Source organism: Apodemus sylvaticus, chromosome 8 (genome assembly GCF_947179515.1).
Source record: "Apodemus sylvaticus chromosome 8, mApoSyl1.1, whole genome shotgun sequence".
Classification (NCBI taxonomy): Eukaryota; Metazoa; Chordata; class Mammalia; order Rodentia; family Muridae; genus Apodemus; species Apodemus sylvaticus.
In genome coordinates, this window is record NC_067479.1 from 41,759,696 (window position 1) to 41,779,551 (window position 19,856).

Below are 19,856 nucleotides of genomic sequence, written 5' to 3' on the forward strand. Positions count from 1 at the left end.
TCTCAGGCATTTGAGATGCTTCTGTTGTGAGTTTTCTGTTTAGCTCTGTACCCCAATCTTTAATTGGGCTATTTGGGTTTTGAGAGGTTAACTTTTTGAGTTCCCTATGTATTTTGGATATTAGCCCTTTGTCAGATGTAGGGGTCAGTGAAGATTTTTTTCCTGCTCTTGATTTAAATTTGGTATATAATATCCATTTAGAAAATCATCCATTTCATCTAGATTTTCCAGTTTTGAAGAGTATGTGCTTTTCTAGTAGGTTCTGATGATTTTTTTTAATTTCCTCAAATCCAGTTGTTATTGAAGAGGTGTAAGATAACCTGCCCTCATCTCTGTGCATGGAATCCTGTACTCTCTTATCCCTGTGCAGAGCCAAAACATCCAGGGCTCCCTTAACCCAGCCCTCAGTCCACATGCCTCCAGCCTTTGAAAAGGGGCAGACAAAGGGCAACCCATCGTAGCATCTGCTTCTCAGCATCTATCTCTGGTGCAGATATCTCTTGCCTTTGAGGGAGGCAGGAGTTAGTATACTTGAAGTGATAAAATCCTTAGTGGATTTTTCCTTTGATGAAATTTTTGTCTCATTTGATAACTTTTGTTTGAAAGTCTATTTCATTGAATATTAGAGTAGCAACTCCAGCTTGTTTTTTGGGGGGGACCATTTGTTTGGAAAACCTGTTTCCAGCCTTTTACTCTGAGGTAGTTTCCTTGTCACTGTGGTGTGTTTCTTGTATGAAGAAAAATTATGGATCCTCTTTAAGTATCCAGTCTGTTAACCTGTGTCTTTTTATAGGGGTAATTGAGTCCATTGACGTTTAGAAACATAAAATACAGATGATTGTTAGTTTCTTCTATTTTTGTTGTAGGAGGTAGAATCCTGTGTACGATTCTCTTCTTTTGGGTTCGTTGTGAACTATTTAGTTTCTTGTGTTTTCATGGATGTAGATACCCTCCTTATGTTGGATAATTCATTCCAGTAATCTCTGTACAGCTGGATTAGTAGAAAGATATTGTTTAACTTTGGTTTTGTCGTGACATATCTTAATTTCTCCATCTATGTTAATTGAGAGTTTTGCTGGGTATAGAATCCTGGGCTGGCATTTGTATTCTCTTAGGGTCTGGATGACATTCGTCCAGGATCTTCTGGCTTTTATTGTCTCTATTGAGAATAAAGACTGCTGCAATTCTAATATGTCTTATATGCCTTTATAAGTTACTTGGGATTTTTCCCTTGCTGCTTTTATTATCCTTTCTTTTCTCTATGAATTTATGATTTTGACTATTATGTGACAGGGGATTTTCTTTTCTGGTCCAATCTATTTGGTGTTCTAGATGCTTCTTGTACATTTATGGCCATCTTTTACTTTAGATTAGCTTCCTTCTATGACTTTGTTCAAGATGTGTTCTTGCCCTTTGAGCTGAGATTCTTCACCCGCTTCTATTCCTAAAGTTCTTAGGTTTGATCTTTTCATTGTATTCCTGGGTATCTTGGGTTAATAGGTTTTTTTTCGTTTTTTCTTCTTGTGTAATACCTGAAAGATATGCTTATTTTATTGTTTAAGGATATTCATTTCCACATATATGGAGAATGAGAACTACAAAGAAATACACTTTGTATTTTCTTTAACAGATGTGTCAATGGTTTCTATGGTATCCTCTATGCCTGAGATTCTCTCTTCTATCACTTTTATTCTGTTGGTGATCCTTGCAGCTGTAACTCCTGATCTCTTTTCTAAGTTGTCCATTTCCAGGGTTGCCTCCCTTGGTGCTTTCTTTCTTGTTTCTTTTTCTATTGTTTGTTCTTGGACCATTTTGTTCAATTCTTTCAAGTGCTTGATTGCATACTCTTGTATTTTTTTAAGGGTTTTATTTGTTTCTTCTTCAAGGGCTTCTATTTGCTTGCTTGTGTTTTCCTGTATTTCTTCAAGGAAGTTCTTCATATTATTCTTAAAGTCCTCTATCATCATCATGAGATTGGCTTTTGGGTCATTATGTTGCTTTTCATGCATGTTCCAAGGCTCGATGTGGCAGGAAAACTTGGTTCTGATGGGGCTAAATTGCATTGAGTTCTTTTGCTTATAATCTCTGCTAATTAAGATGGCACTTGCCCCTGGCCATCTGGTTCTCTCTAGTGTTAACTGGTCTGGGTGTCTTTAACTGAAACAGATTTCCTTGGAAGCAGGTAACTTGATCTCCTTGGAAACAGGCAGCATTGTCTCAGGTTAGGATTAGTCTCCTGTATCTCTGGTTAGGGTAGGCCTCCAGTGGCCCTGCTTACTGCAGACCTTCTATGCCCTTGGTTACTCTGGAACTCCTGGGAGATTAGCAGCTGAAGTGTTTGGGCAGGAATCAGGCCACTGTTCCTCCTTCAGCTGGGCTCTGTGGGTAGGACAGCTGGAGGGGGTATTTGGATGATATTCTTACCTGTGGCCTTGGTCACTGCAAACCTCCTGAGAAACAAACAGGCAGCAGCATTTTGGAGGACATCTGGCAGGTGGCTGATCTCCTAATTAATGAATATTATGAAAAAGATTCAATAATAAAATATTGTCCAAATAAGCATAATGTTGCGGGATGGCATTCAACTCAATTAGTATTTTTGTCTAAGAACCTTACCTAGCTATTAGAATATAGATTGCTAAGAAATAGATATTTGTTAAATGGACTAAATAAACAAGTGCATTTTATCCCCTCTCTATTGCGAAGATTAATTGCTTTTATATTACTAAACGTTTTGTAAAGTGTTTAGTGAAACTAGCTTTAGGCCAACATGAAAAGAAACATGAATATCTGTGTTTATAAAATAATTACACTAGAAAAAGATTTGCCAGAATCATTTAAATATTTTAATGTTTTATCTAACATATTTGATAGTCAAACTGAATTTATGTGTAATGTGCAAGTTCTGCTATCACATCTCTCTGTGTAGTTAGCTACCCGTACTGAATTAAAAGATATATGCAAGTAATTGTATCTATCACTTGCAATGCATTTCTGAACAGAATGTAGTAGGAGAGTATTCACTTTCTAGTAAGTAACAATATACTTTTAGTTTAATCCAAAATGCAATTGAGTATATTGGACATTAAAATCCATCCCCCCAAGATTCCTCAAAGCAAAATGCCATCTGTTTTTTACTAAGTTGAATGTAATTTATTTTTCAGTAGCTCTTACTTTTTCTAATTGAACTACTTGTGGTTCTATGAAGCCCCAAAAATCCATCCTAAGTTCATAGATGACTTTTACTATTATATCATGATCGCATGTAGGCCACGTTTTCATTTATTTTATTAGCACAAGTACCTTGATCAACTGTTTACAAACCATCTATTACAAGAATAATATAGGTAGATTTAGATATATATGTGGTTTAAAAAATTGAAATGTTTGTCGAAACATACATTATAATAATTAAAAAATATAGCCATATACTTTTAGGTATATGTTACCATGTGAAGCCAAAATATTTTGGGAGAGTTGTCAAATAAATACAAGGTGAGGACACATAACTTCAAAAGGTATGTCCACAATAAAAAGAAAATTACATTTTAGAAAAATGATATATAAAGAAAATTTTGAAGGGCTCAAAATGTTAACACATTGTATGGACAGCTTGAATGATATTTTCACTTTCTTACCTCATTGAATTCTTATGGGCATAATGGTATGAAATTTTGACATGTTTAAAATTTATAAGAGATATCAAAGTGTTGTGTCATTCATTGCCTTTTTTATTAGAGCAGATAAGAATGGACTATAGGTTATGACATTTCTTTTCAAGAAAAGCTCTGAAAATCTTTACTGAATGCACAGATAACCTTCAATATCACACCACAGAGGTTCTTTGGAGAGAATTATTGTCCCTCCTTTCTGCTATTCTTCTTTCATATAATATACTTGTCACGATGCCTAAAGAATGCACGTTAGTACATTTTTCCACTAGATAACTGCACGTTGACACTTCTTGGTTTAACAATAAATGTGAAGCTAAGACAAGGACAATTGTAGTAATCAAACCTACCCTTGTTTTGATTTGTAGTTGTTATTTTACATGAGGATGTACAAAGCAGACATAGACTCAAAAAGCAACAGATCCCCCAACAAAGGGAAGCAAGGGGAGGGAGGTGGGAGTGTGTTGGGTGGAGGGGCATATATGTGGAGGCAGGGGTAAGGAGGAGGGGGAGGGGTTGGGGGTCTTAGGGGAGGGGGATATCGGGAAAGGTTTTACAATTGGCAATGTAAATGGAGATGATATTCAATAAAAAATTTTAAAAAGCCTTTTTGAGTGAGAATTTTAAAGTATGCTGATAATTTATAAACTGTAAGTGGATCTATATGAAGCATTAAAACTTAGATGAGACACTTTAACTCTTTATGATGATAATATTTATTGTCATTAGATGTGTAAATAAGTAAATGAAGAAAAGTGTTAAGTCAAAATATGCATAGTGAAAAGACCAATATGGAGGTACAAATGAAAAATAGATTCCTGTGAATTGAGCATTAGACTTTGAAACCCTATTATTAATCACAAGTTACTTCATTTGAGTGATAACTTTTGACCCTGTTGTAGAAAAATTTAGGGCAATAACTTTTTAAATATATTTTTGATAGAAATAAACATGGCATAAAAACAAGAATAAATGTATCTAAATGTTTCCAGTCACCCTTCAGTATTTATAAATATGGATATAAAAATTGGTGAAGTAACATCTAAAACAGTATCTTGTTTACATTACTTAGAATTAATAGAAGGTGAAATGAGCTTGAAATGAAAATACTTTACATATAATAATGAGATGTTTGCGTTGTTGAAGTAAATCAATAAGGATATGGATATAAAGGAGAGATTTTTTTTTTGTCAAAACAAACAGAAAATAGAAAGAGGACTAAAACCACAGTGAGAGGGAATAGTACTGTCAGTGCAATACAGTTTGCATGGTACAAATGCTGCTATCTATGTGGATCAAGTCATGGAGACTTGCTCGAGTCAGACCCAAGCTGTGAGCCATGTATAAACAAAAGAATCCGGTGAAAAATAAGGCACAACTGTTTGACTAGCAACAACATTGTATATAAGGGTGTGGTCCTTCTTTAGTATGGTGACGTCCTTACCAGTGCTTCAGTATCTTACACTTCATACTTTGGTAGTTCTTACAAGTGTAGAATTCTATTCTTTCTCTTATGATAATTCCATATCCCATTACATCAACACATTGAATAGCCTTAATTATTTCATCTTCTACTATTAGCTACTCCCCCCTCTATTGAAAAGGATATGGCTGTTAGATATGATTGACTAACGGGACAGAATTCATTGACAAATTCTGCTAGTATTAACTAACACACTTTAAATTAGTTCTTAGATGTTTACACTGTGGACAGATGTTGGAACTGCAAAATTATGTGTCTGAAGTATTATTTTAGCCACTACACTTAATTAATTCATAGTGTGCCTTATAAGTTATTGCTATAACTTTGAACAAATATACTTTGCTATATGCATAGTAGTGCTAATTTCACCTGTATGAATATCTTTGCAGCTTTACCTCCTGCTTACTACATAAAAAACTTTAGTGTGGCAATTATCCTATATATCTGCTTTTAATTAGCATAATACTAAAAAATTCATCAGTTTTGTGTCGTATATCAACAATTATTTTATCTTACTGAAAGCTAGTCTAACATTTTATTGGCTAGGCATATTCCATTCTATTTCTTTATTTACTATTGTTTACCTATGGCAAGTTTATATTAAATTTGTTATGTTTTGACCTTTTAAAATAACACTACTGTTAGAAATTGACACATTTTGTTTGAACCCATGTTTATAACTGTCTTGAGAATATACCTACAAGAAGGATTGTTAGCTTGTATGACAATTGCTTGTTTAGAAAAACAAAGAATTCCAAAAACATTGCTTTTTTTCCCAAATGGCTCTGCCATTTTGCATTCTTAACATGCTGTGTAGGAGTGCTAATTTCTTGATATTATAATTTTTTTAGCCTTTGTATTGTATTTTTACCAGTGTCCTATTTGTGTAATCCTACTTCAGTATGGCTCTTATTGTCTCTACTAATCAATGGAGCTAAATATTTTGTTTTTAATTTTTGTGTTAGCAATTTATCATCTATCTATCTATCTATCTATCTATCTATTTATCATCTGTCATCCATCCATTTATCTATTTTTATTGGTCAGGCACAGAATGTATGCAGATATTTTTGTTTTAAAATTTCCCTTATTACTGATATTATATTTTGTTGAACAAAATTTTAAATACTTTTGTTGTACTAGGGACTGCACATAGAATTCTTATAATGTTAGACAAGTGCTTTCTGGTGAGCTATATTCACAGCCAAAAGTTGAAAATTTTAATTAAGTCTAATATTACTTTTTTTCTATATTTTTAATGTTGCTACCAAAATCTATTGTCTAACTGTTACCAAGTTAAACTATTATGGACTCTTAGAATTTTAGCGGTTCTGGGTTTAAATTCTTTAATAAATTCTATTATAAATTAATTTTATTATTAATGTCTCAATTTACATAGGTACATTTTCATAATTTGGTCTGGATATATTTACTCATAGTAAAAATTTAGAAATGATTACATTTTCCTTTATTGAATTTTTTACAGCATCTTGTAAATACATCAATTGAATAAAATACTGAGGTTTTTTTTCTGGGATTTTAATTTTATTCAATTATTATAGATGCATTTTTCTATATCAATGACATGCCATATTGGATTAATAAAATTCATGGGATTTTTGAAATTGAAGAAAGTATACTTTCAAAAACCATTATTTCAAATATTGCTTTAGTTGTTCCAAGTCTCTTCATTTTGTTATCAAGGTTAGAATGAGATTGTAGAAATCTCTGAAATTATCAGCCGAAATTTTTATGGGAGAGGTAGGCCATGTGTATGTGCATCTACTTGAAGAATATAATGTTGACAATGTGACTTCTTCAGAGTCATTGTTTTATTTCTAGTTATTCTAATAATTTTTAATATCTTTTTATTTACATTGCAACTATTGCCCCCACTCCTGGTACCCCTTCCCCAGTGTTCCTCATCCCATTCTACTTCCCCCTTACTTCTGAGAGATTTGTCCTCCCTACCAGATCTCCCCCTTTCCTGAGGACTCAAATGTCTCAAGGCTTACACACATGTTCTCCCACTGAAACCAGAGTAGGCATTTCCTGGCTATGTACGTACTTGAGGAGGGGAGAGGACTCAGACCCGCCTGTATGTGATGCCTGGTTGGTGGCTCACTCTCTGGGAAATCCCTGATTCCCAGTTACTTGAAATTGCTGGTCGTCCTATGGTGTTGTCATCTCTTTCAGCTTCTTCAATATTTCCCCTAATTCAACATAGGGGTCCTGAACTTCAGTCAAAAGGTTGGGTGTAAGTATCTTCTTCTGCCCCAGTCAAGTGCTGGGAGGACATATTTGAGGATAGCCATGTCAGACTTCTGTCTGTAGGCTCCTGATATCATAGCATCAGTAATAGTGTCAGGCCTTGGTCTGCCACCCAGCATGAGATGGATCCTCCTTTCCTTTAGTGTCTTCTCCATTTCTGTCCCTGTAGTTCTTTTAGAGAGGAATAATTCTGTGTCAGAAAGTCTGACTGAGGGTTGGTAACACCATCTATCCACTTGAGGCTCTTCTTGTCTATCTACTGGAGGTGGCCTCTACAAGTTCCCTCTCCCCACTGTTGGGCATTTTGGCTAAGGCCAACACCACTGAGTCTTGAGAGCCTCTTACCTCCTGGGTCTCTTCTACTTTTTCCAGGGTCCCCCAACCTCCCAAGCTCCCAGGCAGCTTATTTCTATTCATTCTTCTTGCCTTCTGGGCTTCTCTCCTGTCCCACCCACCCCCTGCTGCCCTGATCAAGTTCCTCTTTCCCCTCCCACTCCAGATAATTGTTACATGATTTATCTATCCAAATTTTTCTATTTTCAGATAAGGAACTATTTAGTAATAGCTATTGAGTCAATTGATGTTTCATCAATGCCAATAACAGAAGGTTATGTTGAGCTTAATAGCAACCACGGGATCAGTTTCACTCATTTCTGTTTTAGGATGATATAGGCATTTGGGACTTCTAGAAAATACCATTCTAGATTACAGGAAATATCCTCTGAATGAAAGCCCTTTTATAGTTTCTGTCATAATATTTTATTCAAATAAGATATTTGATTTGGAAAAAGGAGCAAACCCCTCATTTAATATTGGTGTTCCCATCATCTGCATTTGAAAAATCCCCTGAGACACTTGACACTTTAGACATATTATTCTTTATTGTGCTGATTTACAGCTCCTAAATAATTTAGAGAATGTAATTTGTAATTAAGAACATTCTCATTCACATATGCAAATTCTAATGACTACTTGTTATGATCTTGCTATTTTTAATAACATTTGTACTGGTGGGCTGAAATTTCTTAAAGATCAGACTAATTTAAATAGCTCAATGTTCCTTTCATAATTGATGAGATCATACATTTTACTTTTGGTTCCATGAATATTTGTTATTCTGTTTAATGTTGTGGGGATTAAAAATATGATATACACACCACAGTATTTTTGATGAAATGTTCAACTGTCACTTTGAATTTCAGCAGTCTCAAGTACCAGAAATAGACTTTATTTAAAAGAATTCTTTACTAGGAAATGCTGCGACAGGCAAGGCCTTGACTGTGGCATTATTCCATCCCTTGGCTCCTTAACTAGCTTTACACTAATTTGAACAAATCAGATACTATTCTTAGTATCTTCATTGATTAAATCAATTAAGCTAAGTTCAGTTTAGATAATCTTGCTTCCAAAAAAGAAATCAATTGCCAGAAAATCATGTGTTTACAGTGGTTATACTGGAATTAAAGAAAATATAATATTTAGTGTGGTTGTTCTGAAACCAGGTAAAGGTTATAGGAGGGCCTATCTGTGTAAAGCATCACTGATGATCTCGTAAAGAAGGAGAGTACATCACACCGCCATCCTCCTCCTTGCAAACTGCAGATGTGACTAATAGAGTTTTCATATTTACCCATGAATAATGTCATTTACAGCAAATGTACCACACTTTGCACATTTCTTTAGTGGGGACTTTGTCTATATGTGGAGGACTTGGAAAACACTAGGAATTTCATTACCTTTTTCTTTCTTTTTTTGTGAACTTAAAACTTCTCTAAAAAAATCTAAGTATTTAAATTAAAAACAGAAAAAAATAGAAACACAAAAATTGATATATGACTCAATAGTAGAGTATTAGCATTTCAAGCCTGAGGACTTTAGTTTGGGTCACAAGTACCCATGTACAAATCATGTACCTCAGCATTCATTAGAAACCCACATTCAAAGCCATGCACAGCACTATGATTATGTAGAGAAAGATAAATTCCTCTAGGTTGCTGGTTAGCCCATCTTTCTGATCACCAAACAAGTTCAGTAAGAGTCCCTGTCTCACAACAGGAAGATGGAGATTAAAAGGGAGACAACTAATGATAACCTCTAGTTGATACATATGCATGCATGTATGGATACATGGAGACATACATACACACTCACACAGAGAAAAGTACATTTTGATTATTTTGAATGAATGGTTGTCTTTGTATAATACATTTGTATTGCACAGTAAGCCTATAGATATTTCACACCATTATTTGAAATAATTGATTCTCAGAAAATTTAAATAACATTTTTTACAGTTTTTGAGAGTCATATATGTTTCATCTATCCATGACTTCAAGTGTACGTCCCTCAAATTCAAGAATTTAAAACTTTTTCAATTTTAAACTCATTTGTTATATCTTTAAGTTCAGAATCCATCATTGTTAGTAATCATATTTCTTTTTTAAGATTCCAGGTCTTTATCATATAAATGATTTTAGCACCATAATCTCTCTCATTACTAGCCACAGAAACTACTGAATTTCATCAAGCATAAGATGCATCCAGTATAATATATAGTTTTAAATGTTCTTTCCAGAAATCCTTGATATTTAAATTATGCATATCATCATTTGTGAGGTGCAACTAGATTAAAAAAAAAGGATTTCTTGTTTGTGCTAGTCTCAACATAGCACTGTTGATTTATAAACCACTGTAAAACCTGAGAGAAAGAGGAAGAATACTTAGTAAGTACAATGTGCTTGATTTGATGATGTTTTCTACAATAAGGAAAAATTTAGTAATTTGTAAAATGCCATTTTGACATGATGATTTAGAAGATTACAGTAAATACTGTTTTTAAAAGTAAGAATTGTTTTAAGATCATATCTGTAGAGGTATTCGAAGCTTTATTATTTCTTTTTTTTTAGAATAATTTTTTTATTCAATATAATTTATTTACATTTCAAATGATTTCCCCTTTTCTAGCCCCCCCCCACTCCCCTTCTCTTCCCCTGTCCTCCCTCCCACCCCTTCCCACTTCCCTGTTCTGGTTTTGCCGAATACTGTTTCACTGAGTCTTTCCAGAACCAGGGGCCACTCCTCCTTTCTTCTTGTATCTCATTTGATGTGTGGATTATGTTTTGGGTATTCCAGTTTTCTAGGTTAATAACCACTTATTAGTGAGTGCATACCGTGATTCACCTTTTGAGTCTGGGTTACCTCACTTAGTATGATGTTCTCTAGCTCCATCCATTTGCCTAAGAATTTCATGAATTCATTGTTTCTAATGGCTGAATAGTACTCCATTGTGTAGATATACCACATTTTTTGCATCCACTCTTCTGTTGAGGGATACCTGGGTTCTTTCCAGCATCTGGCAATTATAAATAGGGCTGCTATGAACATAGTAGAGCATGTATCCTTATTACATGGTGGGAAATCCTCTGGGTATATGCCCAGGAGTGGTATAGCAGGATCTTCTGGAAGTGAGGTGCCCAGTTTTCTGAAGAACCGCCAGACTGATTTCCAGAGTGGTTGTACCAATTTGCAACCCCACCAGCAGTGGAGGAGTGTTCCTAGTCCATGAGCAGCCCTAAGCATTCCAATAAACATTGACATTCAACTTACCACCCTCATGTTGGGTGCCAGATATACGTGAGGCTTCCTTTTTTAGGACTTGGAGAGATTTGGAGATCAGAGATCACCAAACAGAGACAGTGCTGTGAAAATTTTAGTTGCTGTCTCTTGGCAAGTTTCAGCTTAGGATATATAAATATTTGATAATCTAACATGTTGATGAAATCAACTAAAAGTTTTCTAAAACTTTAAGACCATGGTAATGTTAAAAAAAAAAACCCTTAGCTTTGATTTGCATTTCCCTAATGACTAATGAAGTTGAGCATTTTTTAATATGCTTCTCAGCTATCTGACGTTCTTCGGGTGAAAATTCTTTGTTTAGCTCTGTACCCCATTTTTTAGTAGGGTTATTTGGCTTTCTGGGGCCTAACTTCTTGAGTTCTTTGTATATATTGGATATTAGCCCTGTATCTGATGTAGGGTTGGTGAAGATCTTTTCCCAATTTGTTGGTTTCCGATTTGTCCTTTTGATGGTGTCCTTTGCCTTACAGAAACTCCTTACACAAGTCAGAATGGCTAAGATTAAAAACAGGTGTTGGCAAGGATGTGGAGAAAGAGGAACACTCCTCCACTGCTGGTGGGGTTGCAAATTGGTACAACCACTCTGGAAATCAGTCTGGTGGTTCCTCAGAAAACTGGGCATGTCACTTCCGGAGGATCCTGCTATGCCACTCCTGGGCATATACCCAGAGGATTCCCCAGCATGTAATAAGGATACATGCCTCACTATGTTCATAGCAGCCCTATTTATAACAGCCAGAAGCTGGAAAGAACCCAGGTATCCCTCAACGGAAGAATGGATGCAAAAAAATGTGGTATATATACACAATGGAGTACTATTCAGCCATTAGAAACAATGAATTCATGAAATTCCTAGACAAATGGATGGATCTAGAGAACATCATACTAAGTGAGGTAACCTAGTCTCAAAAGATCAATCATGGTATGCACTCACTAATAAGTGGATATTAGCCAAGAAAATTAGAATACCCAAAACATAATCCACACATCAAATGATATACAAGAAGAATGGAGGAGTGGCCTGGTTCTGGAAAGACGCAGTGTAGCAGTATAGGGCAAAACCAGAACAGGGAAGTGGGATGGGGTGGATGGGAGAACAGGGGGAGGGAAGAGGGCTTATGGGACTTACGGGGGAGTGGGGGGGCCTGAAAAGGGGAATTCATTTGAAATGTAAATAAAAATATATCGATTAAAAATATTTTAAAAAATTACTTATTAGTGCCTTCTTAAGTACCAATAATAGATGAGTTGGATGCTAACATTCTTCATCACCTAATATTCTATGCACATGAGTGTATAATTTCCAACAAGTAAGTATAGCCTGATTTAAATCATGTCATGTTCAAAGTTTCCAGTATTTTGCTATTAAAAACAGGATCAGAAAAGGGATATTTTAAACAACTCATCTTAAATTCCTGGAAAAAATGTGCATTGTTGTATGATAAACAAGTCCATTGAAACAAATATTCATAATTACTATATACCTTTAAGATATTTGTGTTGGCATTGAAATATAATTAATTAAGATTAAATAAAAAATTACAAAAATTTTTTGTAGTAACTTTCTGTCATTCTTATTGATTATAATTAAAATTAATTACTAAAAAGAAACCTTAGCTATTTTGTAGTGAATGTGAACAGATGATTTTGATAATCAATCATAAAGAATAAGTTAAAAGAAGAAGAAATATGATGGGTCAATGTCTGGCTGGACCCAGAGTTCTCTATTTGAAATTTGTCCTGCACTTCTATTTTCTGTGTATTTTTCTCTCATGCTGTCCATCTTCTGTGACATAAAGTTTAATGAGTATCCTAGAACACTAGAATGTCCAATGGTCCACATAAAGAGATCTAAGTTGAAACATAGTGCTGTTAAAAGTGCTATCTTATTTATAACTGAAGATCTATTTCAGGCAGCTGTAGATGGAAAGCTACCTTCTAACACTGATAAAAAGAGTAACTGAGCATCAACAAGGGCTGTATGGTGTGCTCCCTGCAATATTAACCAATAATACACAGACAGTAAGTATGTGAGGATTGCTTCCTGTCAAAACATCAGGTCTCCTCTCTTCTTTCAGTTCTTGTTTGCATCTGGTGGATCCCCTCTCCCCTCATTTAAAAAGTTATGTAACTAATTTGGCCCAAATTTTTCCACTAATCCCTGCCCTTGACATAATGTTTAAGGGAGCAAATTTTAGAAATTTACTTTCCATTCACTAAAGCTTGATCTGATTATCCAAAAAGCTGAACAATCCCTGTCCTTTTCCTGCAACCACACAAACTTAATATACAGTGGCTACTACTAAGAAAAGGCACACAAGAAAAAAAACCAAATAATATTATTTTAATAATGTTTGATGAATCCTACCACTTATATAATAAAGCATGCAAATAAGTTGTGATATATTGGCTGGATATGATTAAAATACAATATATTAAATTCTCAAAAATTAGTAAAATTATTTTATACAAATCAAAGTAGTATCAAGAATGGAAATATGCCAATATTTTAGAGGGTTTTTAATTATTTATGAATAACACACCATAAAAATTACACTGAAATATTAACCACTTTTGGCATAAATATACTGTAGTCAAAGCTGTTCCTATAGAAGGTAAATAATTTCAGTCTAAATAAATCTTACACAGTTCTTCTGACTCAATATTTCTGACTCTTTTGTTCTTAAATATTTATTCTTTCTCTCTGAGATACTAATCCATTTAAATACTTCTTGACAATTTTACAAGCTTAAAATGTTTTTCTCCTGTTTTGGAGCCATCTCTGAAATATAGCCATCAATAAAGTTTTTCTTATCACTAAGATTATGAGGGACCTGGCAGGGCTTAGCTTCATCCAATATATTTACTCAAAAGGAACAAAAACATTATTTTTCATTGAGTCCATCTAATTAGCTAATTTGCAATGCAGGATTATGATCTATAATGCCCTATCTGCAAACCTGCTCTGAAATTTTAACACTCTTTAAATAGATGAACTAAAAGTAAATCTTAGCTTCTCAGTTCTAATATAAGAGCTTTTATAAGTTCTTTCTTTCTTCCATCTGAATGATACATTTTTTCAGACACTTCTATGTAACATTGGTTTTACAAAACCCTATCACAAGTGTTTAACATAAGGTGAGGTTTATATTAACATTGTGAAATGGCAACCATGGAGAAAATATTTTAAGCATGGACTTGGCAATACATTTTTAAGAACAAATACTTAACCCATGATCTAGAAAGAAAATGCTTACCTCTGTTCCATAGATTTCACAGGTTTTGTCTGGAATAGTGTTAATGTAACCATGTACATTTTGAGGCTGCAACTTGAAATTGATTAACTTCAGCTTGTGGTGGTGGTGCGTGCCTGTAATCCCAGAACTCTGGGAGGCAGAGGCAGGCAGATTTCTGAGTTTGATGTCTACAGAATGAGTTCCAGGACAGCCAGGGCTATACAGAGAAACTCTGTCTCAAAAAAACCAAAAAAAAAATTTTTATTAACTTCATACTCTTAGAATGACTTAAGAAAGACAAATTCTGATTGTAATTACCATGGAAACTGAGTCCAGGTCATCATTATAGCTTCTTTAACTCATTACATCTAATTTTAGGGACTTTGTCGGTCTCTATTGTGCTTGGAAGAATACTTTAAATTTCAATATTTGCAATGGAATTTCCACATATTTTTAAAATTCAAAGAAGTCAGCCAAACACTCATATGATAGAATGAAAAACATCTTGTTGCTATGTCTAAATATTTATGTTCACTCCATCTCATATGTTGAAATCTTAACCTCTAAATACATATGATTTGAAGATGGCTTCTTCTACAAGGTGGCATGTTCATGAGAAAAGAGATCTTTTGATGGCTCTGTGTCCTTTGAAATGGACCTAGAGTGTTTTTTAACTCACTTTCATGCTACAAAGATACACTTGTAGGACATTACCATTGTCCAGAATTGTAGGGCATAAATTTTGTTGTTCATAAGCTATACAGATTTTGCCAGTGTGTTATAAATTCAGGACAGAATAGATCGTATGCTTTTATTTTTAGATTCTTATTAATATTTCCTTATCTAAAGATTCAGTTCAATTCTATATTGATCTTCATTTTTTGTCCTGCTTCATTTAATAACTTTATATTAATGCATATATTTTTAATAGCTCCATATTTTACTATAATTTGCCTCTTGGTTTTGTATGCTAGACATTAAGTTTTTCCTGATTTTATTGGATATTAGTACATCAAGAAGATGTGGATTCCTTCTTTATAACTACAAAAGCTATTTTTTAAACTAAGCAATGAATTTTATGTGTCATATTGAGGTAGACTTGGATGGTGTCCAGGCAGGGAAACAGATCTGCAGAGATGAGACTGAAAACCAGGATCAGATTGACTTCATCAACCTGGATCAGACTTCAGGGAGTCTAAATCCAGAAGGTTCATTGTCAGCTTCTTCAAAACACAGTATGATTTGGAAAAAAGTTTCCAGGCAACAATCATTCCAATCTAGGTACACACTAAAGCTTAAGATGTGACTAGATAGAAATGTCTTTACAAAGTACATGTGACCATTAGAATGGGTTCTATAACTAAAAAATATAGAAAGAATCTAGTGTGGTCAGAGATAGCATGGAGTTCAGCAGGACATAAACTACATGTGCCATCTCCCCTTAAAGATGAGCAACCACAGTTTAGGGAGAATACTGGCGTAAACATCTGGGGAATTTGGGTGAAATCTACCTCAGTAGCAAAAGGTGGAGGATGTAACTTCCACAGATAACGAAAAAGTCACCAGGTTGTGAACAAAATTCACTTGCAGCATTCTGTGTGGGAAAAGAGGTACTTTATCTTCTCCATTGAGTAGAAGCTTCCCTGTCTGTTCAATGTTCTGATTTTCTCTAGTGATCTCTGGGCACAAGGATCTTTGTTCCTCTAACATAATATCTCTCTACTGAAGATGGGACACACACATACACACACACACACACACGTCATATCACACACACATACATACAAACACACATATGTCATATCACACACACACACACACACACACACACACACACACACACACACACACACATCCTCCAGGCAAACAGTTCATTTAAAACAATGATAATACATTTGAAATCCCAGTAATTCTTTTAATCCTTAAATGATTTATTTACTTATTTATTTATGTATGTATCTGTATTTGAAGTATGAACACATACACACACACAGACGCATGTGTGTGTGTGTGTGTGTGTGTGTGTGTGTGCGCAAGCAAGCACAGTTGCATGAACCTATTTATATATACTGAGGCCAGAAGAAGCAGACTGAGCCATTAGTGCTAGAATTACTGTCCTTTGGGAGAATCTTGGCTTGTTACCAGTGTGCTAACAATCAAATTCTGGAACTCATGATCTTGAAGCAATATCGCTAACCTCTGAGCCATTCCTCAGTGATAGTAGTGATTCTTACCTCTCTAATCATTAGGCAGAACTGTAATGTTACACACCATTGTGATTGCTTGGATATGCAAGTTATATCATCCCCTAATGTACAAAAGGCTATGGACTACCCTACTAATCACAGGGCTATATCTCCTCCACAGTTAACTTTCTGTAGTTGTACTGTCTCTGGTTAATCAATGCATTGTCTATTTAGTCCCTTCTTTTTCTTTCTTTCTTTTTTTTAATATCAAAGTCTTTTATTAAGTCAGGTAAGGAATATTCACATTGTCACCTACCAACTGTATTTGGTTTAGACTTGCCAATCTTTCTTCCTTTTCTTTATTTTTTATTTTTATTTGATATTTTTATTTACATTTGAAATGATTTCCCCTTTTCTGGCTCGCCACTCCCTGAAAGTCCCATAAGCCCTCTTCCCTCCCCCTATTCCCCAATCCAACCCCACTTCCCTGTTCTAATGTCAGGAAGAGTTGAAGTAGATTTCCTCTATCATATAACTCTTTGTCATCTTGTCCTGTCTCTGTCCTCAGGCTGGGGTAGGAACAATTTCTGTCCTTATTTACTGCTGTGCTGAGTGTACCATTAGCACTCAATAAATTAAAATAATAATGACACAGCTCATCATTGTAATTATCTTTATTCCCTTAGGCAGATCCAGCAGGGAATGAAAACTTCAGACATTGCTTTGCTTCCTATAAATGGTCTATGAATGTCTGTGGATGCGAAAGAAGCCTTTTGAGTTCTCTCTCTCTCTCTCTCTCTCTCTCTCTCTCTCTCTCTCTCTCTCTCTTCTGACAAAACAATTGCAGAATATTGGTCATTGAAGATCACTATCTGATGCTTACTGGAAAATATTGTCTAGTTTATGTTTCCATTCCTGAAATACAGTTGTGGTTATCATAGAACCCTTTAATTATAAATAAGTTTTATGCCTCAAAAAAAAAAAACAGGTTTGATCTTACATAAGGTATTACCAACTGCTAATTGTAGATGCTTAGTATGCAATTATTACAAATTATAGACAAATATAATGAGAGTTAGTGTTTATTAATTCACTTATCTGGAGAAGGTTACCATTCCTGAAAGATGATTAACGACAATTCAATAATTTGTGACCAACTCATATATATATATATTTTCTTAGTCATCTATGATTATATATCACCTGTAGAGTGATACAAAAAGATTCATTACTGAATTTTTGACCTAAAAACAATTTCAAAATTTTAAAATGAAGTTTGGCTATACTATTTTATTTGGATTTTATGTAATGTCTACTATTCACATACTGAAGTAAATCTTTGTCCTGGTAATTCTGAATAAAATGTATCTGTCTTATCCCTCCTGTTCTACTTCCATGTAAAACTAAGGACGCTTTAAAACTCACTTTTCTAACTGTGACTTCTGCATAATTTTGCACAACTAGTGAATGGAGTTTTTGCATAGCCAATGAGTGGAGTAGCTTCGCATGAATTCTTTGCCCCTGGTGTATTGTCTTCTTTGTATTTCAAGCTATACTACCACTATACAAACTTACTCTTTGTAGGGGAAGAAACTAGAACAGCTGAGTGTAGAAAATGGCTTATATTCAATAGTCTTCCTCCCTCTTTTCTGTTCTAGGACTTTTCTTCAACTCTGTTTTCTTGGTAATATTTCCTAAGCTTTAGAAAGTGCATAATATAAATGTCCTTGTGAAGGAAGGGGGACAAAATACTCAAACCTGTGCTTTTTCTCAACATTAGCCAAGAAATCACTGTGTTCACCATTCTTGATTGTAAAGTATCCACTGAGGAGTCTGTCTGGACAGTTCCAAGGCCATGGTCAAAACAGATGATCCAGGTTAAACTCAGTGGGTTTCAGAAAATCAAGAAAGCAAACAAGGAAATGAAACAGTCAGAAAGCCCATTAAGATGTCTGACAAAGACTTGGGAAGAAGGACAGTGTGGTTAGAAAAATTTGGAAAGAAATTAGAGTTATAATTAAAATGTACCGTATGCATGTCAGAAACTGTTGGAAAGCAAACTTAGGCTAGAGGTTTTCACTTAATTAATTAATTAATTAATTAATTTACATACCAAATTCTGCCTTTTCCCTGTCCTCTCCTTACAGAGTAATTGTCCCATCTGCCCTCCTCGGAGAGGGTGACTCACATGGGATCCCCTCACCCTGGTGCATTAAGTCTCTGTAGCATTAGGAGTATCATAACCCACTGAGGCCAGACAAGGCAGCTCTGTTGCTGAATAATTCCACAGTCAAGTTACAGCTTTAGGGGCAGCCCCTTCTCCAGTTGTGGAGAGTCCCACATGGAGACTGAGCTAGAGGTCTTCTATGTGTGTGCCTGGGGCCTCCTCGGTCCAGCCTATTTATGCTTTTAGTTGGTGGCTCAGTCTCTGAGAGTTCCTAGGGATCCAAGTTAATTGACAGTCTTGGTCTGCTTGTGGAGTTCCTACCCTCTTCAGGGTCTTCAGTTCTTGGTATCTGCATTTGTGAAAGTTTTGTGAGTAGATCAGTGCCCTTATCCCTCTAGTGGGGGCACTGCCTGGCTAAAGGTGGTGTTTCCATGTCTCTGAGTTTAGCCACTTCAGCTAAGGTCACCTGGACTGACCTGGGAGCTTCTCTCATTTCAATTCTCTGGTACTTCCTAAAGATTGCCCCCATATCCCCACCTCAAGCAGCTTCAGATTTCTCATCATTCTGCTGTTCCTCTGGCCCTCTCTTGTCTCCCCCTAACACCTAATCCTGACATCTCCCAATTTCCTCTTCATCCTTTCTCCCACCCAATTCCCTCCCTCCTTTTGCCCCTGACGACTGTTTTATTCACCCTTCTAAGTGAGATTCTAGCATCATTTCTTGAGCCTTCTTGCTTAACTTTTTTTTGGGGTCTGTGGGGTATATCACAAGTATCCTGTACTTTAAGGCTAATATGCACTTATAAGTGAGTATGTACTGCTCATGTCCTTTTAGGTCTGGGTTATCACACTCAAGAGCTTCTATTTTCTAATTCCATTGATTTCACATCAATACTTGGTGTGCATTTTAATGTTCATTTGAATAGTTTTCCATTGTATTAATAGATTCTGTTTTCTGTATCCATTCTCTGGTTGAGGGCTATCTGGGTTGCTTCCAGTTTCTGGCTATTAGGAATAAACCTGCTATGAACTTAGTGGAGCACTTGTCCTTGAGGTGCCAGGCTCCAATCCCTGACACTACTAATGATGCTTATTATGCTTGCTGACAATACAATGTTTTTATAAAGCAACTTGCCATATTCAATTCTAGCCACTTTAGGTATGTTATAGCCACTAGTGGCTTCTATAAAATGCTACTACAACTTC